Below are 19,542 nucleotides of genomic sequence, written 5' to 3'. Positions count from 1 at the left end.
TTTGAAAGAACATATATAACTGATTCAGGGTGCCATTTCTGTGAATTTTGTTGGTGCAGGTAATTAAATTGTCTGAGGAGTGCCCTATCTGTGTGCAACACAAGGGAAACCAGGGCTTTAAACTTTCTGCAAGGAGAGATTTACAATTTGATTATTACCCTTGGGAAAGAGAGCCAGTCCCACACCAAATGTGTCGTAGTTATACAAAATATACATCATGATACTTAGCTTGGTCCATTTCTCAGATGGCGCCGGGTCTAAAATATAAAACAGTTTGAAAATGGTGCAAATGCAATCCTTTGTACCTATATGAAGATACAGATAATGTACACAGTGCCCCGAGATACATCAAGGATTTTATCAGTATACTTGGTTGTGGCATCTGTCACCTTTAATACCCTTCCAAGGCCCTATTACCGATTACAGTATGGTGCCCATTCTCAAGCTGTCAAATGAATGAAATAGTAAAAACCTACTTGTTGAAATTGTTCCATGCTTGCAGGCTGACTATTTTGTCAGTCTACTCTTCATTCTTAGCACTTGTGCTGATGCATAACAGATTTCACTCAGATAGGAATCCAAAGTTGACAAACAATTTCTCGTGGCTCTCAATTAAGAGTGGAGATACTCACAGGGAACAGTAATCCGGGAGCCTATAAACATGGCGCTGAAGCATTATACTCAATAAGCACTCTGTTTCATCTGGGAAGCAATCATACAGGAGAAGGCGCCCTGGAAATATTATGAACACTATCAATTTCATCAAAATTATAACTAAATGAAATTCACCAAAATTCTAATGTGAGGAAAAAGATAAGATTTGATAATTTTATTAATCTGAAACCAATGAACATAAAAGCAGGTAAATCGGAGTTTAAAAGCACATCAGTATAAAAACAAGTAGGATGCCAAAGCAGATCCTATACCTAGGCTATCAAACCCAAAAAAACAAAATAAGTATGTAGAAGAAAGAGGCACAAAAATGTGGCATCAAAACAAATGTATTCTAGACACAGATGAACAGAACTTACCGCAACCAATAATAGTCGCAAGCTGAAGGGTAGGTGTTGGAGCATACAGGAAGGGGGAAATAAAATGGAAGACCGTTTGTAAACGAATAGTTGAATGGTGGATAAAGATCAAATCCATCAGACATGCCAGCACGTAGTCACGCATAGAACAATCCTCATGATAGAGTGCCGTCTCAAATATAGGTAGAAGCCTGAAAAAAATGAGTCTGGAATTGAAGCAGCAGGAGCATGCCAATTTAAGTGCCAACAACCTGGTCTCTGAATCTTTAGATTGCAATCCATTTCCAAGATAAATTGCTAGTCTAGACTTCATCAAAGCTTCCTCCTCCTCCTTTGCGTCTTTCTCCAGCACATACTAAAAATCACCAAAACGAAATAACCATTAACTTCTAAACATAAACGTTAAACGCTAAACCCTAAACAGCCATTTTTAATAATAAATCCTAAAAGTTAACACTCAGCTACCTTCGAATTATAAAATCTAAAACCTGCACTCTAGAATAGAGCCGTTTGCTGTTGGCGTTCTCAAGTCTAAACCCTAGACTCCTAAGTTAGATATGCATTTTAAAATACATCATTTATACTCTAAACACAATGTTAATGGATCCTTAAAACCGAAATCATGAACCCCAACCTATTGTTGCAGTTTAAATTCTAAGATATGAATCACGAACCTGGTCGATCTCTACTGAACTTTAAAATTCAATCCTGAACCTTAAATGAGGTAAATTAAATACCTCTAAAAGACGATCTTGATCGAAAATGGAGCTGCAAATCTTCTCCTCCACAACATAAAGCATCTTCTCATTCGAGGATTTGCCAAACCCTAATTCGAACATTGCTTCCCTGAGGGCATGAAAATTGAAATCTACAATGCATTTGGCGTAATCCACCAAACTCTGGGCCTCGACAACGGAATTGGCGTTAAGGGCTCGGCGGAGCAGCTGAGAGCAAAGTTGTTTGCGGGTACTGAATGGAAAAACAAAACCCTCAGATTTGAGGGAATCCAAAATTCCGCTCAGGGCCCGCAGATCTTTGCACTCGGACAGAAAATTGAAGCGTCTATCTGCACTGAATTGGGATTTTCAAACTAAGCAGGTAGCCAGGAAATTTGTCTACAGATAACTATAGAAAATTCAGAAGATGTCAAGGAAATCGTGTTAGAAATCTGCAGTTTCTAAATCTTAATGTGACCCGATTAAAAGCATTAAAGCGTTAAAAGCGTTAAAAGCATTAAATCATTAAAGCATTAAAGCATTAAAGCGTTGAATTGGTATATGATGGACGTACTAGATTTAGAGTTAAAAAAATATAAAAAGGATTGGGTCCTCTCTCCCCCTGCGATAGTCGCATTCTTCTCCATCAAGAAGCGCATGAAGAAACAGGGCTAGAAAGAGAAACCGAATTTTGAAAAGAAGAGTAGGAGTCAGAAGAAAGTAGATGGCAGCCATTACATCTTCCGCTGTTAATCAAGGTATGCCATCTTAAACAATAGATCATATTAAGTTCTGTTTGTGAAATATTCGGTATTGATGATCTTTGGGCTATTAATGGAAATTTTACATTTGGTATCAGGCCCACCAATCAATAACTGAATATTTCCTATGACTGTTCTGTGCTTTACTCATGATGTTAATCAAATCCAATCAAGATTCGTTTCACCCATCGTGGCTTATTGGTACTGTATGTAGGAAATTGAGTTCTTGCTTAAGTCGAAGTCATTGGGATCTGTTTTATCATTCCGTCTTTCCTTTTCTTTTGTGTATAAATCTATTCGTTTACATATTGGAAGCTACAAGGCAGACTTTGCAAAGTGTTCTGTATAAGGGAAACATGCAACTTTAATATATTATATCAATCTGATTTCCCTGTATTCCATGTTTTGGCAAAACATGCAAGAGCCTCCCACTTTTCTTCCTTAGCAAGCGCGTGTTTTGATTTCTTTAGTTCGTAAGGAATGGGGAATATAAAATTAGTTCTGCGATGGAATGTTTGCTAATCAAAGAGCGTTGTGAAGGGAAGATACGCCCCTGTTAATTGAATGCTAACATGTATTTTTAAATGTTTCAACCTTTCCAACGCTTTACTCATGCACAAAATATTAGAGAATTATCAATATAGAAGAATGCCAAAAGTGATTCAAGATTAGCATATGGCCTTGTTTACTCTATTGAGTGTAGAGTTCATGTTTTATATGATATAATGATACATTGATGATCCGGATTCTGAAAATTTTGAGGTTGCATGTCAACCATGGTGTATATTACCGTCGAATATAAAGTTTTCGACCTTGTTTGGAATGTGGGCATAAAAGTAATTGTTCTGTGACTGATTGTTTTGCATAAAGTATGTGTTATAAATCATTTATGCACATGAGATTTATGATTTTGTTAATCACCAAAGTGGTCAAAATTAGAATAATCATTTAGTGCATAAGTGACATAATGATTATTGATAGAAATTGCCAGTTATAATAATACCAATTAAAACTGGAGTCACTAATGATAGAACCTGAGAACTTACCCAAAGGAAAGTCTTGTTCTATAACTAGTTGACATGATGAGGTTTAATAGATGTTTTGATTAAATAAATATTGATCATCCAAAGATGTCAGTTCTATTTAATTGAATATATTTATTACCTACTTATGTTTTGGTATTTAATTATGTTAAGTATAAGATAGTATCTACCCAAAGGAGTGCTATATGATACTATTATGTCTACATCTCAATCACATTAGTTATGAGCTTATAGTTATTTCATTTTTTTTAATTTGCAGGAGTTCCCATGAATACACATGCTTCATCTGTTACATTGTTCACTGGTGTTAATTTTTCTGAATGGAGAGAACAAGTCAATTTCCATTTAGGTGTTCAGGATCTTGACTTGGCACTCCTTAAGGATAAACCTGCTGCTCTTACAAAAGATAGTACTGAGGCAGAAAAATCACACCATAAAGCATGGGAACGCAGTAACAGATTGAGCCTTATGTTTATTAAGATGATTGTTGCTAACAACATGAAGTCAACAATTCCACAAACAGAAAGTGCTAAGGAATATATGCAGTCTGTGGAAGAGCGTTTTCGTTCAGCTGATAAGTCACTCGCTGGTACTCTTATGGAAGAACTCACGACCATGAAGTTTGATGGGTCGCGAACTATGCAAGAGCACATTATAGAGATGAATAATCTTGCAGCAAGGTTAAACTCCCTGGGACTTACAGTAGAGGATTCTTTTCTTGTCCAGTTCATCCTGAACTCGCTACCTTCTGAATATGGACCTTTTCAGATTAACTATAACACTATAAAGGATAAGTGGAATGTTAATGAATTGGCCAGTAGACTTGTTCAGGAAGAAGGACGTTTGAAAAATCAAGTGAATCACTCAGTAAGTTTTGTGAGTAATAATGCTGGTAAAGAAAAGAAAGGAAAATCAAGTCATTTCAAGAAGAAAAAGGCACCTGCTAAGAATGGGCAGGATAAGGAAAAGAAGGAACTAAAGGATGTTCAATGTCATTTCTGTAAAAAGAAAGGACATTATCAAAGTGACTGTCCGAAAAGGAAAGCTTGGTTCGAAAAGAAAGGTAATTATCTATCTTTCGTATGTTTTGAATCAAATTTAGTTGAAGTTCCCATTAATACATGGTGGCTTGATACTGGTGCTACAACTCATGTTTCCAATAATATGCAGGGATTTCTTATGATCCGAACCATAAATCCAAATGAAGATCGTTTTCTCTTTATGGGAAACAGAATGAAATCTTCAATTGAAGGCATTGGGACTTATCGTCTAATTCTAGAAAGTGGATATGTATTAGACTTATACAGTACCCTTTATGTACCTTCATTATCTAGAAACCTTATTTCCGTAAGTAAGTTGGATAATTCTGGTTTTAGATGTATGTTTGGATCTGGCTGTTTTGATTTATATAAGAATACTGATAATGTTGGTTCTGGTATTCTAATTGATGGTTTATATAAATTGAAATTGAATGACACTTATGCGAATTCCTTGTTGAATGTAGTAAATAATGTTGGATGTAAACGTAGCATGGTGAATGAAAATTCTGCTTTCTTGTGGCATAAAAGACTAGGTCATATATCCAAAGAAAGAATGATGAGACTAGTAAGTAATGAAATTTTGTCAAATTTGGACTTTAGTGATCTAGAATTATGTGTGGATTGTATTAAAGGTAAACAAACCAAACATAATAAGAAAGGAGCCACTAGAAGCAGCCAGCTTCTTGAAATAATACACACTGATATTTGCGGAACTATGGACACTCCAGCCTTTAATGGAGAAAAGTATTTCATCACTTTTATTGACGATTTTTCCCGTTATGGTTATGTCTATTTGCTTCAAGTATTTCATCACTTTTATTGACGATTTTTCCCGTTATGGTTATGTCTATTTGCTTCATGAAAAATCTCAATTTGTGAATGTCCTTGAGACGTTTGTAAAGGAAGTTGAGAGGCAATTAGATAAAAAGGTGAAAATCATAAGGTCTGATAGAGGTGGTGAATATTATGGTAAATATAATGAGTCAGGCCAGTGTCCAGGTCCATTTGCAAAATTCCTCGAAAGTCATGGCATATGTGTGCAATACACAATGCCAGGTACACCACAGCAAAATGGTGTAGCAGAAAGGCGCAATAGGACGTTAATAGATATGATTAGGAGTATGATGTCAGATTCTACACTACCTAAGAATTTGTGGTCGTATGCTCTCAAAACTGCTAATTATTTGTTGAATAGGGTTCCTAGTAAAGCTGTTCAAAAGACTCCTTTTGAGTTATGGACTAACAGGAAACCTAGCTTAAGACACCTGCATGTTTGGGGTTGTCCAGCGGAAGCGAGAATTTATAATCCACATGAAAAGAAATTAGATTCTCGAATGATCAGTGGGTATTTTTTAGGATACCCTGAGAAATCTAAAGGGTACGTGTTTTACTGTCCTAATCATAGTCCAAGAATTGTAGAAACTGGTAATGAAAGATTCATTGAGAATGGTGAAGTCAGTGGGAGTACTCGAAGAGAAATAGTAGAAATAAATTAGATTCTCGAACGATCAGTGGGTATTTTTTAGGATACCCTGAGAAATCTAAAGGGTACGTGTTTTACTGTCCTAATCATAGTCCAAGAATTGTAGAAACTGGTAATGCAAGATTCATTGAGAATGGTGAAGTCAGTGGGAGTACTCGAAGAGAAATAGTAGAAATAAAGGAAACAAGGGTAAATGTTACATTGCCTGGAATAGTTCCTCCATCTACTATTACTCCAAATGTTGTTCCAGCTGTTGTAGAACAGCATGATGATAATGAACAACATATAAATGAAGAAGTACTTCCTGAAGGAAATGACTTACATAATGCTGATATGCATGAACCACAACAAGTAGCATTAAGAAGACCTCAAAGAAATCGTAGGTCAGCTATTTCTGATGATTATGTGGTTTATATGCAAGAATCAGATTATGATATTGGAATCAATAAGGATCCAGTTTCGTTTTCACATGCTGTAGAAAGTAAAGAGTCAAAGGAATGGATTAATGCCATGAAAGAAGAACTGAAATCCATGCAACAGAATGAAGTTTGGGATCTCGTTGAGTTACCACATGGCTGTAAAAGAGTGGGATGCAAATGGGTTTTTAAAACCAAACACGACTCTAGTGGTAATATCGAACGGTATAAAGCTAGACTTGTTGCTAAGGGTTACACTCAGAAAGATGGTGTTGATTACAAGGAGACATTTTCTCCTGTTTCGAAAAAGGACTCACTAAGAATAATAATGGCATTAGTAGCTGATTATGATTTGGAGTTGCATCAAATGGATGTGAAAACAGCCTTTCTGAATGGAGATCTTGATGAGGATGTTTATATGGATCAACCTGAGGGTTTTTCTATAGAAGGTAAAGAACAATTGGTGTGTAAACTTAAGAAGTCAATATATGGGCTTAAACAAGCATCACGACAATGGTATATTAAGTTCAATACCATTATTACATCCTTTGGTTTTAAGGAAAATACGGTTGATCACTGTATATACCAAAAGATCAGTGGGAGCAAGTTTATTTATCTGGTCCTTTATGTTGATGACATCTTGCTTGCTGCAAATAATTTAAGTATATTGCATGAGACTAAGGAATTTCTCTCAACGAACTTCGAAATGAAAGATATGGGAGAGGCATCCTATGTGATTGGAATAGAAATATTCCGTGATCGATCACAAGGAATATTGGGATTGTCTCAAAAAGGATATGTCGAAATGATTCTAGAGAGATTTGGAATGAGTAAGTGTTCACCTGGGACAGTTCCTGTACAGAAAGGTGATAAATTCAGTCTCATGCAATGTCCTAAGAATGATGTTGAACGAAAGGAAATGGAATCAATTCCATATGCATCTGTTGTTGGTAGCCTGATGTATGCTCAAAACTGTACTAGACCGGATATCAGCTTTGCGGTCGATATGTTAGGGAGGTATCAAAGTAATCCAGGAAGGGAACATTGGCAAGCTGCAAAGAAAGTTTTGAGGTACTTACAAGGCACGAAAGATTACATGCTCATGTATAGAAGATCCAATGAATCGGAGGTGATCGGATATAGCGATTCAGATTTTGCTGGATGCATCGATACTAGAAAATCGACTTTTGGTTACCTGTTTATGTTTGCTCAAGGTGCCATATCATGGAAAAGTGCGAAACAGACTATCGTTGCTTCATCCACTATGGAGGCAGAATTTGTGGCATGTTTTGAAGCCACAATTCATGCATTATGGTTGCGGAACTTTATTTCAGGACTTGCGGTTGTCGACACCATTAGCAAGCCGCTGAAAATCTATTGTGATAACTCTGCAGCAGTATTTTTCTCAAAGAACGACAAGTACTCTAAAGGTGCCAAACACATAGATCTGAAGTATCTTGTTGTGAAAGATGAGGTTCAGAAACAAAGAGTGTCAATCATGCACATCAGGACAGAACTTATGATTGCAGACCCTTTGACGAAAGGGTTACAACCAAGACAATTTAAGGAACATGTTCAAAGAATGGGTCTTGGTTGTATTAATAATAATTGATGTGTGACATTCTGAGCTCTTTTATGTGTTTCTGATATACAATTATGTGTCTCTTGTTTTAATATAGTAGTACGTATTTTATGTAATTTTAAACAACAAAGAGTCTTATAAAGATATTATGTTTAATCATTATGATATAAGACATTATGTGGACCATTATGCTGTTTTATATAAATTATGAGTATGAATTTATGGTTTGTTGGTATTGTAGTATATGGAAGGAAATGCATTGAATTAATAGTGCACAACCGCCATAACTCTCAGCAATTTATCATAGTATGATGTTCAACACTTAATATTATGAATAGTCGGGTCAAGTGGGAGAATGTTAGAAATCTGCAGTTTCTAAATCTTAATGTGACCCGATTAAAAGCATTAAAGCGTTAAAAGCGTTAAAAGCATTAAAGCATTAAAGCATTAAAGCGTTGAATTGGTATATGATGGACGTACCAGATTTAGAGTTAAAAAAATATAAAAAGGATTGGGTCCTCTCTCCCCCTGCGATAGTCGCATTCTTCTCCATCAAGAAGCGCATGAAGAAACAGGGCTAGAAAGAGAAACCGAATTCTGAAAAGAAGAGTAGGAGTCAGAAGAAAGTAGATGGCAGCCATTACATCTTCCGCTGTTAATCAAGGTATGTCATCTTAAACAATAGATCATATTAAGCTCTGTTTGTGAAATATTCGGTATTGATGATCTTTGGGCTGTTAATGGAAATTTTACAAATCGAAACTCCAGCGAAGCCATCACTACTTCCCGCGAAGGGTTTCGAGCGGGTAATCTCTCCAGCATGAGATAAACAGGGAGTTCAACCAGCGCTGATTAAAATTCCAACTATAATGATCTAATCCAACGGCACAATCTCTTTTAATCGTCTAACACATTAGATCAATGGTCGAAAATAGGACACGGTGGCATATAAGGGAGTTCTTCCCAGAGGGAAACGCCTTACGGCGTAAATATAAGGTGGATTATGAAAGCCATGGGTACGCCCTATATTGGAAAAACCACACATTGAATGGTTGCAGTGACTATATAAAAGATATAATTTCTCTTCTTTTAAAAATAACGCTGAATATAAATAAACATAAATTTATACAAACGAAATATAAATAGTATACGACATAATCGTGTTTCCCATGTAAATCTTCGTGGCATATATATTTAATTCCAAAACAAATATTCAAGTAATATATGGTACATTTTTTTATATACAATGTATCAAAAAAATATATAATTCCACTGAGCGACACCTAGCGCAATGAAATTAGGTATTAGTGTTCAGATATCTGCTCATATAAATAACTTACCTAACTCAATTGATTAAGCGGCATCTAGATTTGATTGCAGGTAAGAGGTTGAATTCACCATATCTCACTACCTTGAATTTAATGGGTATATTAAGTGGTTGAAATAATTAATGGCCTGAGCAAAAATCACCATAAATTACTACAACTCAAACATAATATAAAAGTTATTCTACCTTTTTATTTAAGTATTAATTCTCCCTTCTTCGTTGTAAAATTATTAACCGAAAACTTATTTAATTATACAATACAATAGTTAACATGTGAAAAACGAGAAAAACAGTTTTTCCCTTGGTTGATGCTATAATGCACCTTGCAGAATGTATACAGCGTGTTATAACACATGAAGGTGTTAGAAAGCACCGCGTTATCTTTCGAACTAACGCAGAGCTTTTCTGTCGAGCAAGGCGTTAGCACGCAACCTCACATGCTTCCCGCCGAGTTAGAAAAAACAAAGGCAAAATCCGTTGAGCAAGTCGGTGAGCAAATATGAAGGTCAAACCCTTTCTTACCAAAGTTTTAGTAGGTCACATGGGGTTATCCTTTTGTTGAAGTTATATGATATGTGAGGACCGCTTATTATATGAAAGAAGGGAACGAAGTCTTATAATGTTCTTAAAACAGTGTAGAAAGGTTAAAGTTTTCCAAGTTTTAGAAAATAAGAAAAGTTGCATGGTAGAGATTTGAAAAGTTTGCATGGTATAAAGAATTTATTTTTGTGAGAATTTTAGAGTGTGAATTTTAAAAAGGAGATTTAAAAAACAAATATTTGGAAAGTGAATTTAGGGTATCGAAAAGGTGAGATTATTTATCATTTTTTTGTGTGTTGTGTTAAGCATGATAATGTTTTGGATGAAGATTGTGTTTTATTTGGGTGCATATTGAAAAATATATTTTTTTCGAGGGGTGATATAGAAAATAGCCTCACACAATTAGGAAAAAAGTTATAATACAGAGGAAATACAACAATAATGGGTCGCAATTTACGACTGAAGAAGATTAAGAAAAGGAATCACAACGAAGAGGCAGAGATCGTTGCCATGTTTAGAGAGCTTTAGGTTGCAGCCAAGGAACTGATAAGTCTAGTAGACGTCAACGAAGAAAATGAGGTTGATTGATGTAGCTTTGATCTGCTACCACCTCCTATTTTTAGTGGTAAATATTTTGATCATCCGGTTATCAAAATGCTAAATTTTCTTCGAGTTAAAGAGTTAATTGAGTACGAGTCTAATAAGCCATACGATGAAGTATGTGATGCTTTAGCATTGGATTTTATAAGACAGAGATTGGATGAGGCGATTTTGTGCAATGTAGAAAAAACTACAACTTCAAAGGAAGCATGGAAGATCTTGGAAGAAGAATTTGGTGCAAGGGGGAGTGACTTGCAACAACAGGTTATGCCATAGGCAAAGAAGTCAGCGACAGATCCGAAAATAGATGATTAAGACTCTGAGAATGCAATAGAGCTTGGATAATTCCACTGAAAAGTGGATGATGGTCATGAAGACTATAAAAGTGAAACCCATTATGTAGACTTGTATATGGATGAAGAAGATGCAGCAAAGATTGGAGAGAGAGAAGTTGAAGACTCTATGTGTGAAATAGAGGAAGAGCATATAAATGCTCAAGAACTGCACTGTAACGTGGATGGTGAAATTGATGGTGAATCCCACTGTGACGGAACACATGTGGATGATTACTAAAAAGTGAGATGTGGATTAGTGAATCCAGTTGCAGTTGATGAGTTTAGAATTTTCAATGAGCACATGCATGCTTGGATATCCCATCATAGGGTGGATGAACATTATGGTAATGAAATTTGTGAAATAGGAATTGTTCGTGGCAATATGGTAAGTGCCATGTTTCATAAAGAATTGAAGGTTGAAGCTGCCCCTGTAGAAGAAAGTTATGAAACAGTTGGAACAACTCATGAAGCAGTGTGTGAATAAACAACAACTGGGTTTGGCATAGATAAAGCTATCAATAGAAAAACAAGTGGTTTGGTGGATCCAACAATTGGAATTGTTTATGTTAAATTTGATGACAAACCATTTAATGGTGATGAATGGTTGTGCATGATGCTACAAAAAGAACACATGGATATGTTGTTATTTGGTGAGAGAGGCCCACTTGTGTCAGGAAGGTGAGTGGAATACAACTTGTTTGAAGTAGAATAGGTTTGTAAAAGAGTGGAAAAGAAGGCATATAAGGAAGATGTAGAGAAGGGAGCTCTCACTGAGAGCATAGGAAAGATGTTTTTAACATTCATTTTGAATACGCAAGTGTTCAAAATAGCATGGGAGAAGAAGTTAAAAATAAATTGTGATGAAAATGCAACAAAAAACGCCTGACTTAATTTTGTCCTTGACTTAAATTATGAATAAAATTGTAATTTCACATCACAAGATAACTCGTACGAGTTAACGAAGATAATTTGACTTAGTTGGTGTTGAGTGTGGAGCCTAAGTATATTCTTTATTCAACGATATCTCTATGTTGGACCCCAGTTCCTAATGGGATGACAATGCCAGCAGTTTAGAGCCCCCCTACCCTGCCGGTGAGGGTTCAGGGGAAGCCCCCTCGAAGCTACAAAGTAGATGTAAAATTGTTTTGTAAAATATTGTAATTGCGTAGTCAATATGAGACGTTAATTAGGCAGATGATCTGATGGTAAAAGTTATGTTTAATTTAGGTTTTTTCCCCTAGAAGGCAACATCTCACTATATATCAGGTAATTGTATTATGGTTGTGTATATGAGTATTCTAAGCAAGAAAGAGAGAGGAGATTGTGTGAGAGCGAAGAGGAAATTATAGCAGATCTGCTCTAGGTTGTATCTCTTCATTTTGCTAGATAATATAAAGGAAGGATAAGTTATTTCTCCATGGAAGTAACCCAAATTAGATGAATCACGTATATATATGTTTCTCTTGTTTTATGTGTTTTCTATGTTTATGTTTTTACAATATTTTATGTGTTCCATTGCTATGTAATATATAATTTTCAATAGTTGGCTTAGTTAATTCGATTTGAGGGCTAAACTTGAGTCATGTAGAATGTCTCCTACTTTATAGGGGCCCTTGTTGATTTTATTTCGAGTTCTAATTAATTAATTCAGTTTAATTGAGTTAAAGTCTGTTAATCTAGTTCCAATTGACGAAGGAACTAGTGGAAGGTATGAAAATGAGGTGTTGCTTCATATGTTCAACTAGTTAACTGATGATTCACTCGTAAATAACTCATGCATCTTAGATCCTCGTAAAGACAATAGTTTAACCTTTTCCTATAGTAGATAGATGAGATGAAGGAACAAATTTGTAGTATTTCACTTCCTTGATCCCCTTTGAATTACTCTCGTCACTCCCACTTGAACTACATCCGCTTAGTTGGTACCTGTGTCAATAGAAACAAAAACAAGAAAGATCAAAGCATACATGATCTATCTATTATAAACCAATGGAATCGAAGACATTGAAACACATAATCATCATAGATATGAACAATAATATGGGAAAAGGAATAAACAATTTATTAATGTAGAAGGAAGAGTTTCACCCAATACTGTTCGATCATGTGTCACCCCTCTAGCTTCAGTCCAACCATCGCCACATAAAAAGCACACCAATCCAGCAACATAACATTGCTTGACATGAACTCAAATCTCAAACCAAAAAAATTTCCTTACAAAGTTTAGATTCTAGCCTCCTAATCACTATGATGAGTGCCCAATTTATAGGGAAATGGAGGTGGCTTTTTCATAAATGAGGGTATTGAATGGCCTTCCAAACTTGGAGTTAGTTTCCATGGAGCAAGGGATGAGAGGATAAGAGGTTAATGGATCCTTAGCCTATCTAAATTCGAACTCATAGGAGGAGATAAGAGATGGGATGCTTCTAGAATTATCTAGAATCAAGAAATATTCCCAGAACCCTATGCAAATTTCACTCAATCTTGCCCAGCACAGGTCAAAGAGGGCCTAAGTGCACTGCAGTGTAGTTACCCCTGACCAAGGCTACGCTGGTGTGCCAAGGAAGCATTTCAGCAAGGCCTCAGGCTAGGAAATTTTCATGAATGGAAGAATTCAATGAGATGACTTGTCTAGGGCATGCAACAACTGAATTAGGGTTTGATGAGCCCTAATTTTACTAATCTGAATGTCAGGAATGATGTGCCTAAATATACCTGTAACAAAAAGCCAAATTTTTGTTAAGTATTGGCATGGGCTTGTCTAGGAAGCAATGAGACAAATAGAGATAGTGTAGAGGTTGTTCAGGCTTTAACAAATCATTGTAATCTTCTCATATTTTCCCACTAATGCAATATATAGATAGCAGGGGTTTTTAGTTGTGGCTTTCCCTAGGAAATCATTGTGTAATGTGTTGATCGAATTGTTTTCCTTGTATGCTTCATGATTTCTTGATTAATTAATTTTTTTTTGCTGATGAGTAGAGCAGATTCAAGCCTTTTTTCTTAGAAAATTACATAAGGAGTTCGAATCTACAAGGAATGTCTACATGGTATCATAGAAGAAATCTCTCTAGAAGAGGAGAATACGAGTTTGTAATTTACAAGTTAAATCAAATTTGTAGTATCATTCTTCAGAGTTAGTGGGATGTCATTCTACGGACTAAGAGTCGAATATGTCCTTGAGGGTAGTTCAAACTATAATTATTGGAAGGGCAGGATCGAGGTAGTGTTGGAAGACAACAAGTTGAAGGGATTCAAAGGCAATGATATTCCTAAGCCTCCAATAATAGATGCTCAAGATCTAGCAAAGTGGAAGAAATGTGTTGCAAAGGTGAGAATGATCATATTATAAGGAGTTTGATATCATATTGTCTCAAACATCCATGGGAAGGATAAACCATATGCAATGTGGAAATCTTTGATCGACTTGTTTCAAAACAACAATGAGCACAAGAAGTTGGCACTGAAGGACAATCTTTGCAAGATTAAGATCGATAAAGCTGACACAATACCACAATAGTTGATCAAGTTCACCGAATGTCAAGATTATCTTGGGAGTGTCGGTATTACAGTTTTTGAAGATGATCTAGCCAGCGTATCACCTCTAGGCCTTCCTAAGAGCTGGAAAAAATACCAAGATTTGATAAATGGGAGGGAGCATCTACCAAATTTGGGAGCATTTGTGGTCCAACTCGGTGCAAGAAGAGATAAGGTGGAGAAAATAAGATGGAACCTCATCCAAGCATGATGATGAGGAAAACTATTCCTTACATGGAAAGCTGAAGAAAAGGAAAGGGAATAAATCCCAATCCAAAGGGGATTCCAGTCAGGGCGACAAGAAGAAGGACTTGCCAAATATTAAATGTTTTCACTATCATGAGAAGGGTTCACACAAGAAGGCCGGAAAGAAGCCCTCAGGAGGAGTGGCAAGTGAATCTCTTGCTTCAAAATTTGAGTTGGATTTCTTCCTCATTGCTTGCATGGTGACATCAATGATTGGTAGTGTGTGGTATTTGGATAGTGGAGCCTCATTCCATATGACCGGAAGAAAATAAATTTTCAGTGAACTGGAGGATAAGGACCTCTAGATGCACATCGAGATGGGAGATGATGGAAGGTATAACATGATCGACATCAGTACTATTACTTTTTAGAGGGAGTCAGGTTATCCTCTCACATTAAAATATGTCATGTATGTTCTGAGTCTAAAGAAGAATTTAGTTTCAGATTCTATGTTGGAGGACCATGGATATGATGTGATATTTAACAAATGAAAGTCTTTCCTTCATCACATAGCCTCAAGACAAGTGAAACAGATCGAGGTTTGGGTAAAGAACCTCTAGAAATTGGATGTAGAAGATTGTGTAGCATTGAGCACAAAAACTAAGAAGGTGAAGAGACCAGACATCGGTGAATTTGTATTAGAATATTGGTCCATATCCATCATAGATATTTGAATATCATGCAACCAATATCTACAAGACTTCCCAAGGGTGCATTAGAGCAGAGATATACATGCAAAGGGTGTACATTGGGGAAGTACACCAAAACCAACTTTCATGATAAGGAGAATCGAGCATAAGCGATCCTTGAAAGAGTTCACTCAGATGCGTGTGGACCATTATCGACAGCCTCCACATCCACACATAGGTATTATGTAATATTTTTATATTATTTCTCACATAAGTGATAGATTTTCTTCATGAAGAAGAAAGATCAGAAGTTCTCTAAATTTTATGAATTTAAAGCACTTGTTCAGAAAGATGCTGGCAGGAAAGTGAAGGATCTTAGGATTGATAACGGTGGATAATCTGTGTTGAATGAATTCAAGAACTTCTTTGCATTAGAAGGAATTTGACGATATTTAATAACACCCCATAACACATAACAGAATGGAGTGGATGAAAGGAAGAACACAATTATTGTGGGAGTTGCGCGAGCAGTGTTACATGATCATAGCCTACCGTTACACTTGTGGGTTGAAGTATTCAACATAGTTGTATATGTGCAGAATAGGAGTCCTCATCGGATTCTCAGGATGAGTACACCAAAGGAGATTTTTCTGGTAAGAAACTAGATGTGGCACACTTTATGATATTTGGTTAATTATTTTACTGTCATGTTGCCAAGGACGCAAGGAAAAATATAGAATTAATAACTGAGTTAGACATATTTGTGGGGTACACTCATACACCTCACAACTATCGGGTGTACCTTCCATCTCACATGATGCTAGTGGTTGGTATAGATGTGAAGTTTGATGAAGAGAAGGCCATGAGATGTTCCCTTGAGAGGGAGGTTGAGCTGCATGCATATGAGGAGATTTTAGCTCCAAAGGAAGAACCTCACGGTGATGTGGAGTAGCCACATGCAGAGGAGAAGAGAGTGAAATCACCCACTCATGCGAGACTTACAGAGATGGAAGGAAGTGCACCAAATAGGCTGACATATTGATGCATGATGCTAGAGAAAATGTTGGAGAACCTGCATCACAATGAAGGTAAAGGAGGTCATCATATCAGTACACTGTCTACATGTCTCTAATGAGCAAGAGTGTAGATATTAAGCTACCCTCATTCGAGGAAGAAGTGTAGCAAAAAGTATGGGTTGATGCAATGGTAGTGGAGTGTGATACCATTATCAGAAACCATGATTGGGAAGTGGTCCGAAGACCAACAGACAAGTTAGTGGTGAGTTCCAGATGGCTTTACAAGGTAAATCAAGCAGCAGATGGGAGTGTTGATAAATTCAAGGAAAGATTTGTGGTCATAGGGTGTTCTCAGGTGGAGGGAATTGATTACGAGGATACCTTTTCTCTAGTAGCAAGGTACTCTTCAATCATATCTATTCTAGCACTTTCAATAGAGAGTCACGTGTGTGTAGACTCAAGCGAGTGCTATATGGATTCAAATAAGCACCTTGTGCTTAGTACACCAGGATTGACAACTATTTCACCAGGTTAGGATTCACCAAAAGTGAAGCAAATGCAAACCTTTACCATATTGTGGGTGAATGTAAATGATTAATTTGAGTATACATGTCGATGTTTTAATTATAGTAGGTGATGAGAAGCTAGTCAAATATTTCCTAGAGAATCTTGCAAGAGAACTTGAGATGAAGGACCTGGGGCTCATGAATGATTGCCTTGGTATCGAAGTATGTCAAGGAGACAAGGAACTATTTATCTCTCAGGGAAAGTATGCCAATGAGATTAAAGAAGTTCCACATGGAGAGCAACATACCCATGGAGACTCCTCTAGCAAGAAATTGGAGGAAGGAAGATTCTACTTCAGGTGAAGTAGTGGAGGCTACTATTTAAAAGAAACTTGTTGGTTCACTTATGTATTTGGTGAACACACAACCAAACATATGTTTTGAAGTTAAACAAATTAGTCAAGAAATGGTTAATCCAACCAAACTTTATTGGAAGACAGCTAAACATGTGTTGAGATACCTCAGAGGTGCCACTTAGTTTGGTCTTTCGTATAGACGAAAAAAGGGAGTTAAGATACATGGATTCATAGATGCAGATTGGGAAGGGAGTCCATCTGTCAGGAAGATCACATCAGGGGAAATCTTCAGTATTGGGTTAGCAGTAGTTTCTTGGTACAACAGGAAGAAAATATCAGCTGCACTCAATTCAACATAAGCATAGTACGTGGTTGCTAGTCAAGCAGCTTGTGAGGCTATCAGGATGAGGAAGATCCTTGTTGGGTAATTTGGTCAACAGATGAGTCCTATAGTGATTTACTGTGACAATCAGATTTGTATCAAACTCTCTGAGAATCAAGTTTTTCATGATCAGTCCAAGCATATTGACATCTAGTATCACCATCTAAGAGATTGTGTGCAAAGGAGAATCATGTTGTTGGAGTACATTCCTACAATTGGATAGGATGAAGACATCTTGACTAAGTAACTATCAAGTAAAAAATTTGAGTTCCATAGAGGAAGGATTGGGGAATCCAATAATCCCTTTATTTTTGAGAGGGAGTGTTGAAAATGAAAACACTGATTTAATTTTGTCCCTGAATTAAATTAGGAATAAAATTGTAATTCCACACTACAAGACAACTTGTATGAGTTAACTAAGTTAATTTGACTTAGTTGGCTCAATTAATTTGAGTTCAGGGTATAACTTGAGTCATGTAGAGTGTCTCCTACTTTATAGGAACCTTGGGTGAGTTTATTTTGAGTTGTAATTAATTAATTCAGTTTAACTAAGTTAAAGTTAGTTAAATTCTAGAACCGCGCTCCGCAGAAGACCGCGACGGTTTCGGATGAATACAACTCATCGGGCCGCAGGACCACAGGGAACGGTAGATTCTGTCGGGCGTTAGGGTTTTTTGGAACAGGTGACAGCGCGACGGCGACGGGAGCTGTTTGAACTCGGACGGCATGGAGGACTTTCCGGTAACGGACCTCGTGGATTATTCCGAGGATCCGCTATCTGGACAGACGGTGTTCACCGACCCCATTTTCACATCTTCGGGTTTCGCATCTGATCCTGCAAATGACTTTCTGTCTAGGGTTAACTTGACATCTATTGCCTCAACGGAACAGGGTCTCGAGGCTCCGCCATTATCTCCTGGGACCGCCTTCTTGCTCGCGTCCTCATACCCTGAGGCTCTGACCCTCGAAGATATTCCTCCCACACCGATTGTTCCACCTTCCTCGCTCTCGGAACCTAGGGTTTATGTGCCCCCGCAGTCGAACCCGGCTACCCCCCCCGCATCAAATGGGCCTAAGCCCTCTGGTTGTTTCGGTACTCCCGTGGTAAATTCAAGTGCGCCAGGGCCTTCCTCGGCGGGCATCTCAAACCCTCTTTCAGATCATCCATCCGCCCCGAGAACAAAGAAGCAGAAGGCAAGATGCGTTAGGGCTATTAGGAAGGACACCACCGTCACTTTCGGGAATTCGACAAGTTTCGAGGAAACTATGGCGCTCGCTTGCACCGTCTTGGTGGGTCACGTGCGGGGACGCACATTCACGGCAGATCGCCTGCTTCGATGGGTTAAGGAAATCTGGGGCTCCCTGCTCCCCAAGCTCCCTGAGGTTGAGGTACTCCCCCGGGGATGGTTCACCCTCCAATTCGCGAACGAAGATCACACGAACATTGTACTTGAGCACTATTGGCACATAGAGTCAGCTCCTGTACTTTTGAAGCGATGGACCCCGTTGTTCGACCCTGAAAGGGAGCAGATCGCTGCTGGACCTCTGTGGGTAAGGTTACCTGGACTCCCTCGGCAATATTGGAATAAGGAGGCCTTCATCAAGATTGGAAACGCTCTGGGGACATACTTGGATCATGACCGCTCTTATGTAGATACTCGGAGAAGAACCATGGCGCGCATCCTGGTACATCTTGATACCAGGGAAGGATTAGAGGAGGACATCACTCTGCAATGGGGGAGGCACAAGCGCATCCAGATACTGGATTACGAGGGTGTTCCATTTCGGTGCAACCGGTGTCACCAGGTAGGGCATCTCTATAAGGATTGCCCTCTCAATAATCGCGGGAACAGCCCTCCAAAATATACTCCTATTGTTCCTCGAAGAACTGCACCTCAGATCTCCTCGCCTCAGATGGTTTCATCGACTCCACATGGAGTGCATCATCATCCTCCGTCTTCTGCTATGGGCACATCCACTCCTCCCATGACAAGGA

Source organism: Pinus tabuliformis, chromosome 3_2 (assembly GCF_031772625.1).
Source record: "Pinus tabuliformis cultivar Carrire ecotype Pingquan chromosome 3_2, CPIR1, whole genome shotgun sequence".
Classification (NCBI taxonomy): domain Eukaryota; kingdom Viridiplantae; phylum Streptophyta; class Pinopsida; order Pinales; family Pinaceae; genus Pinus; species Pinus tabuliformis.
Note: the sequence above shows the minus strand (reverse complement) of the source record.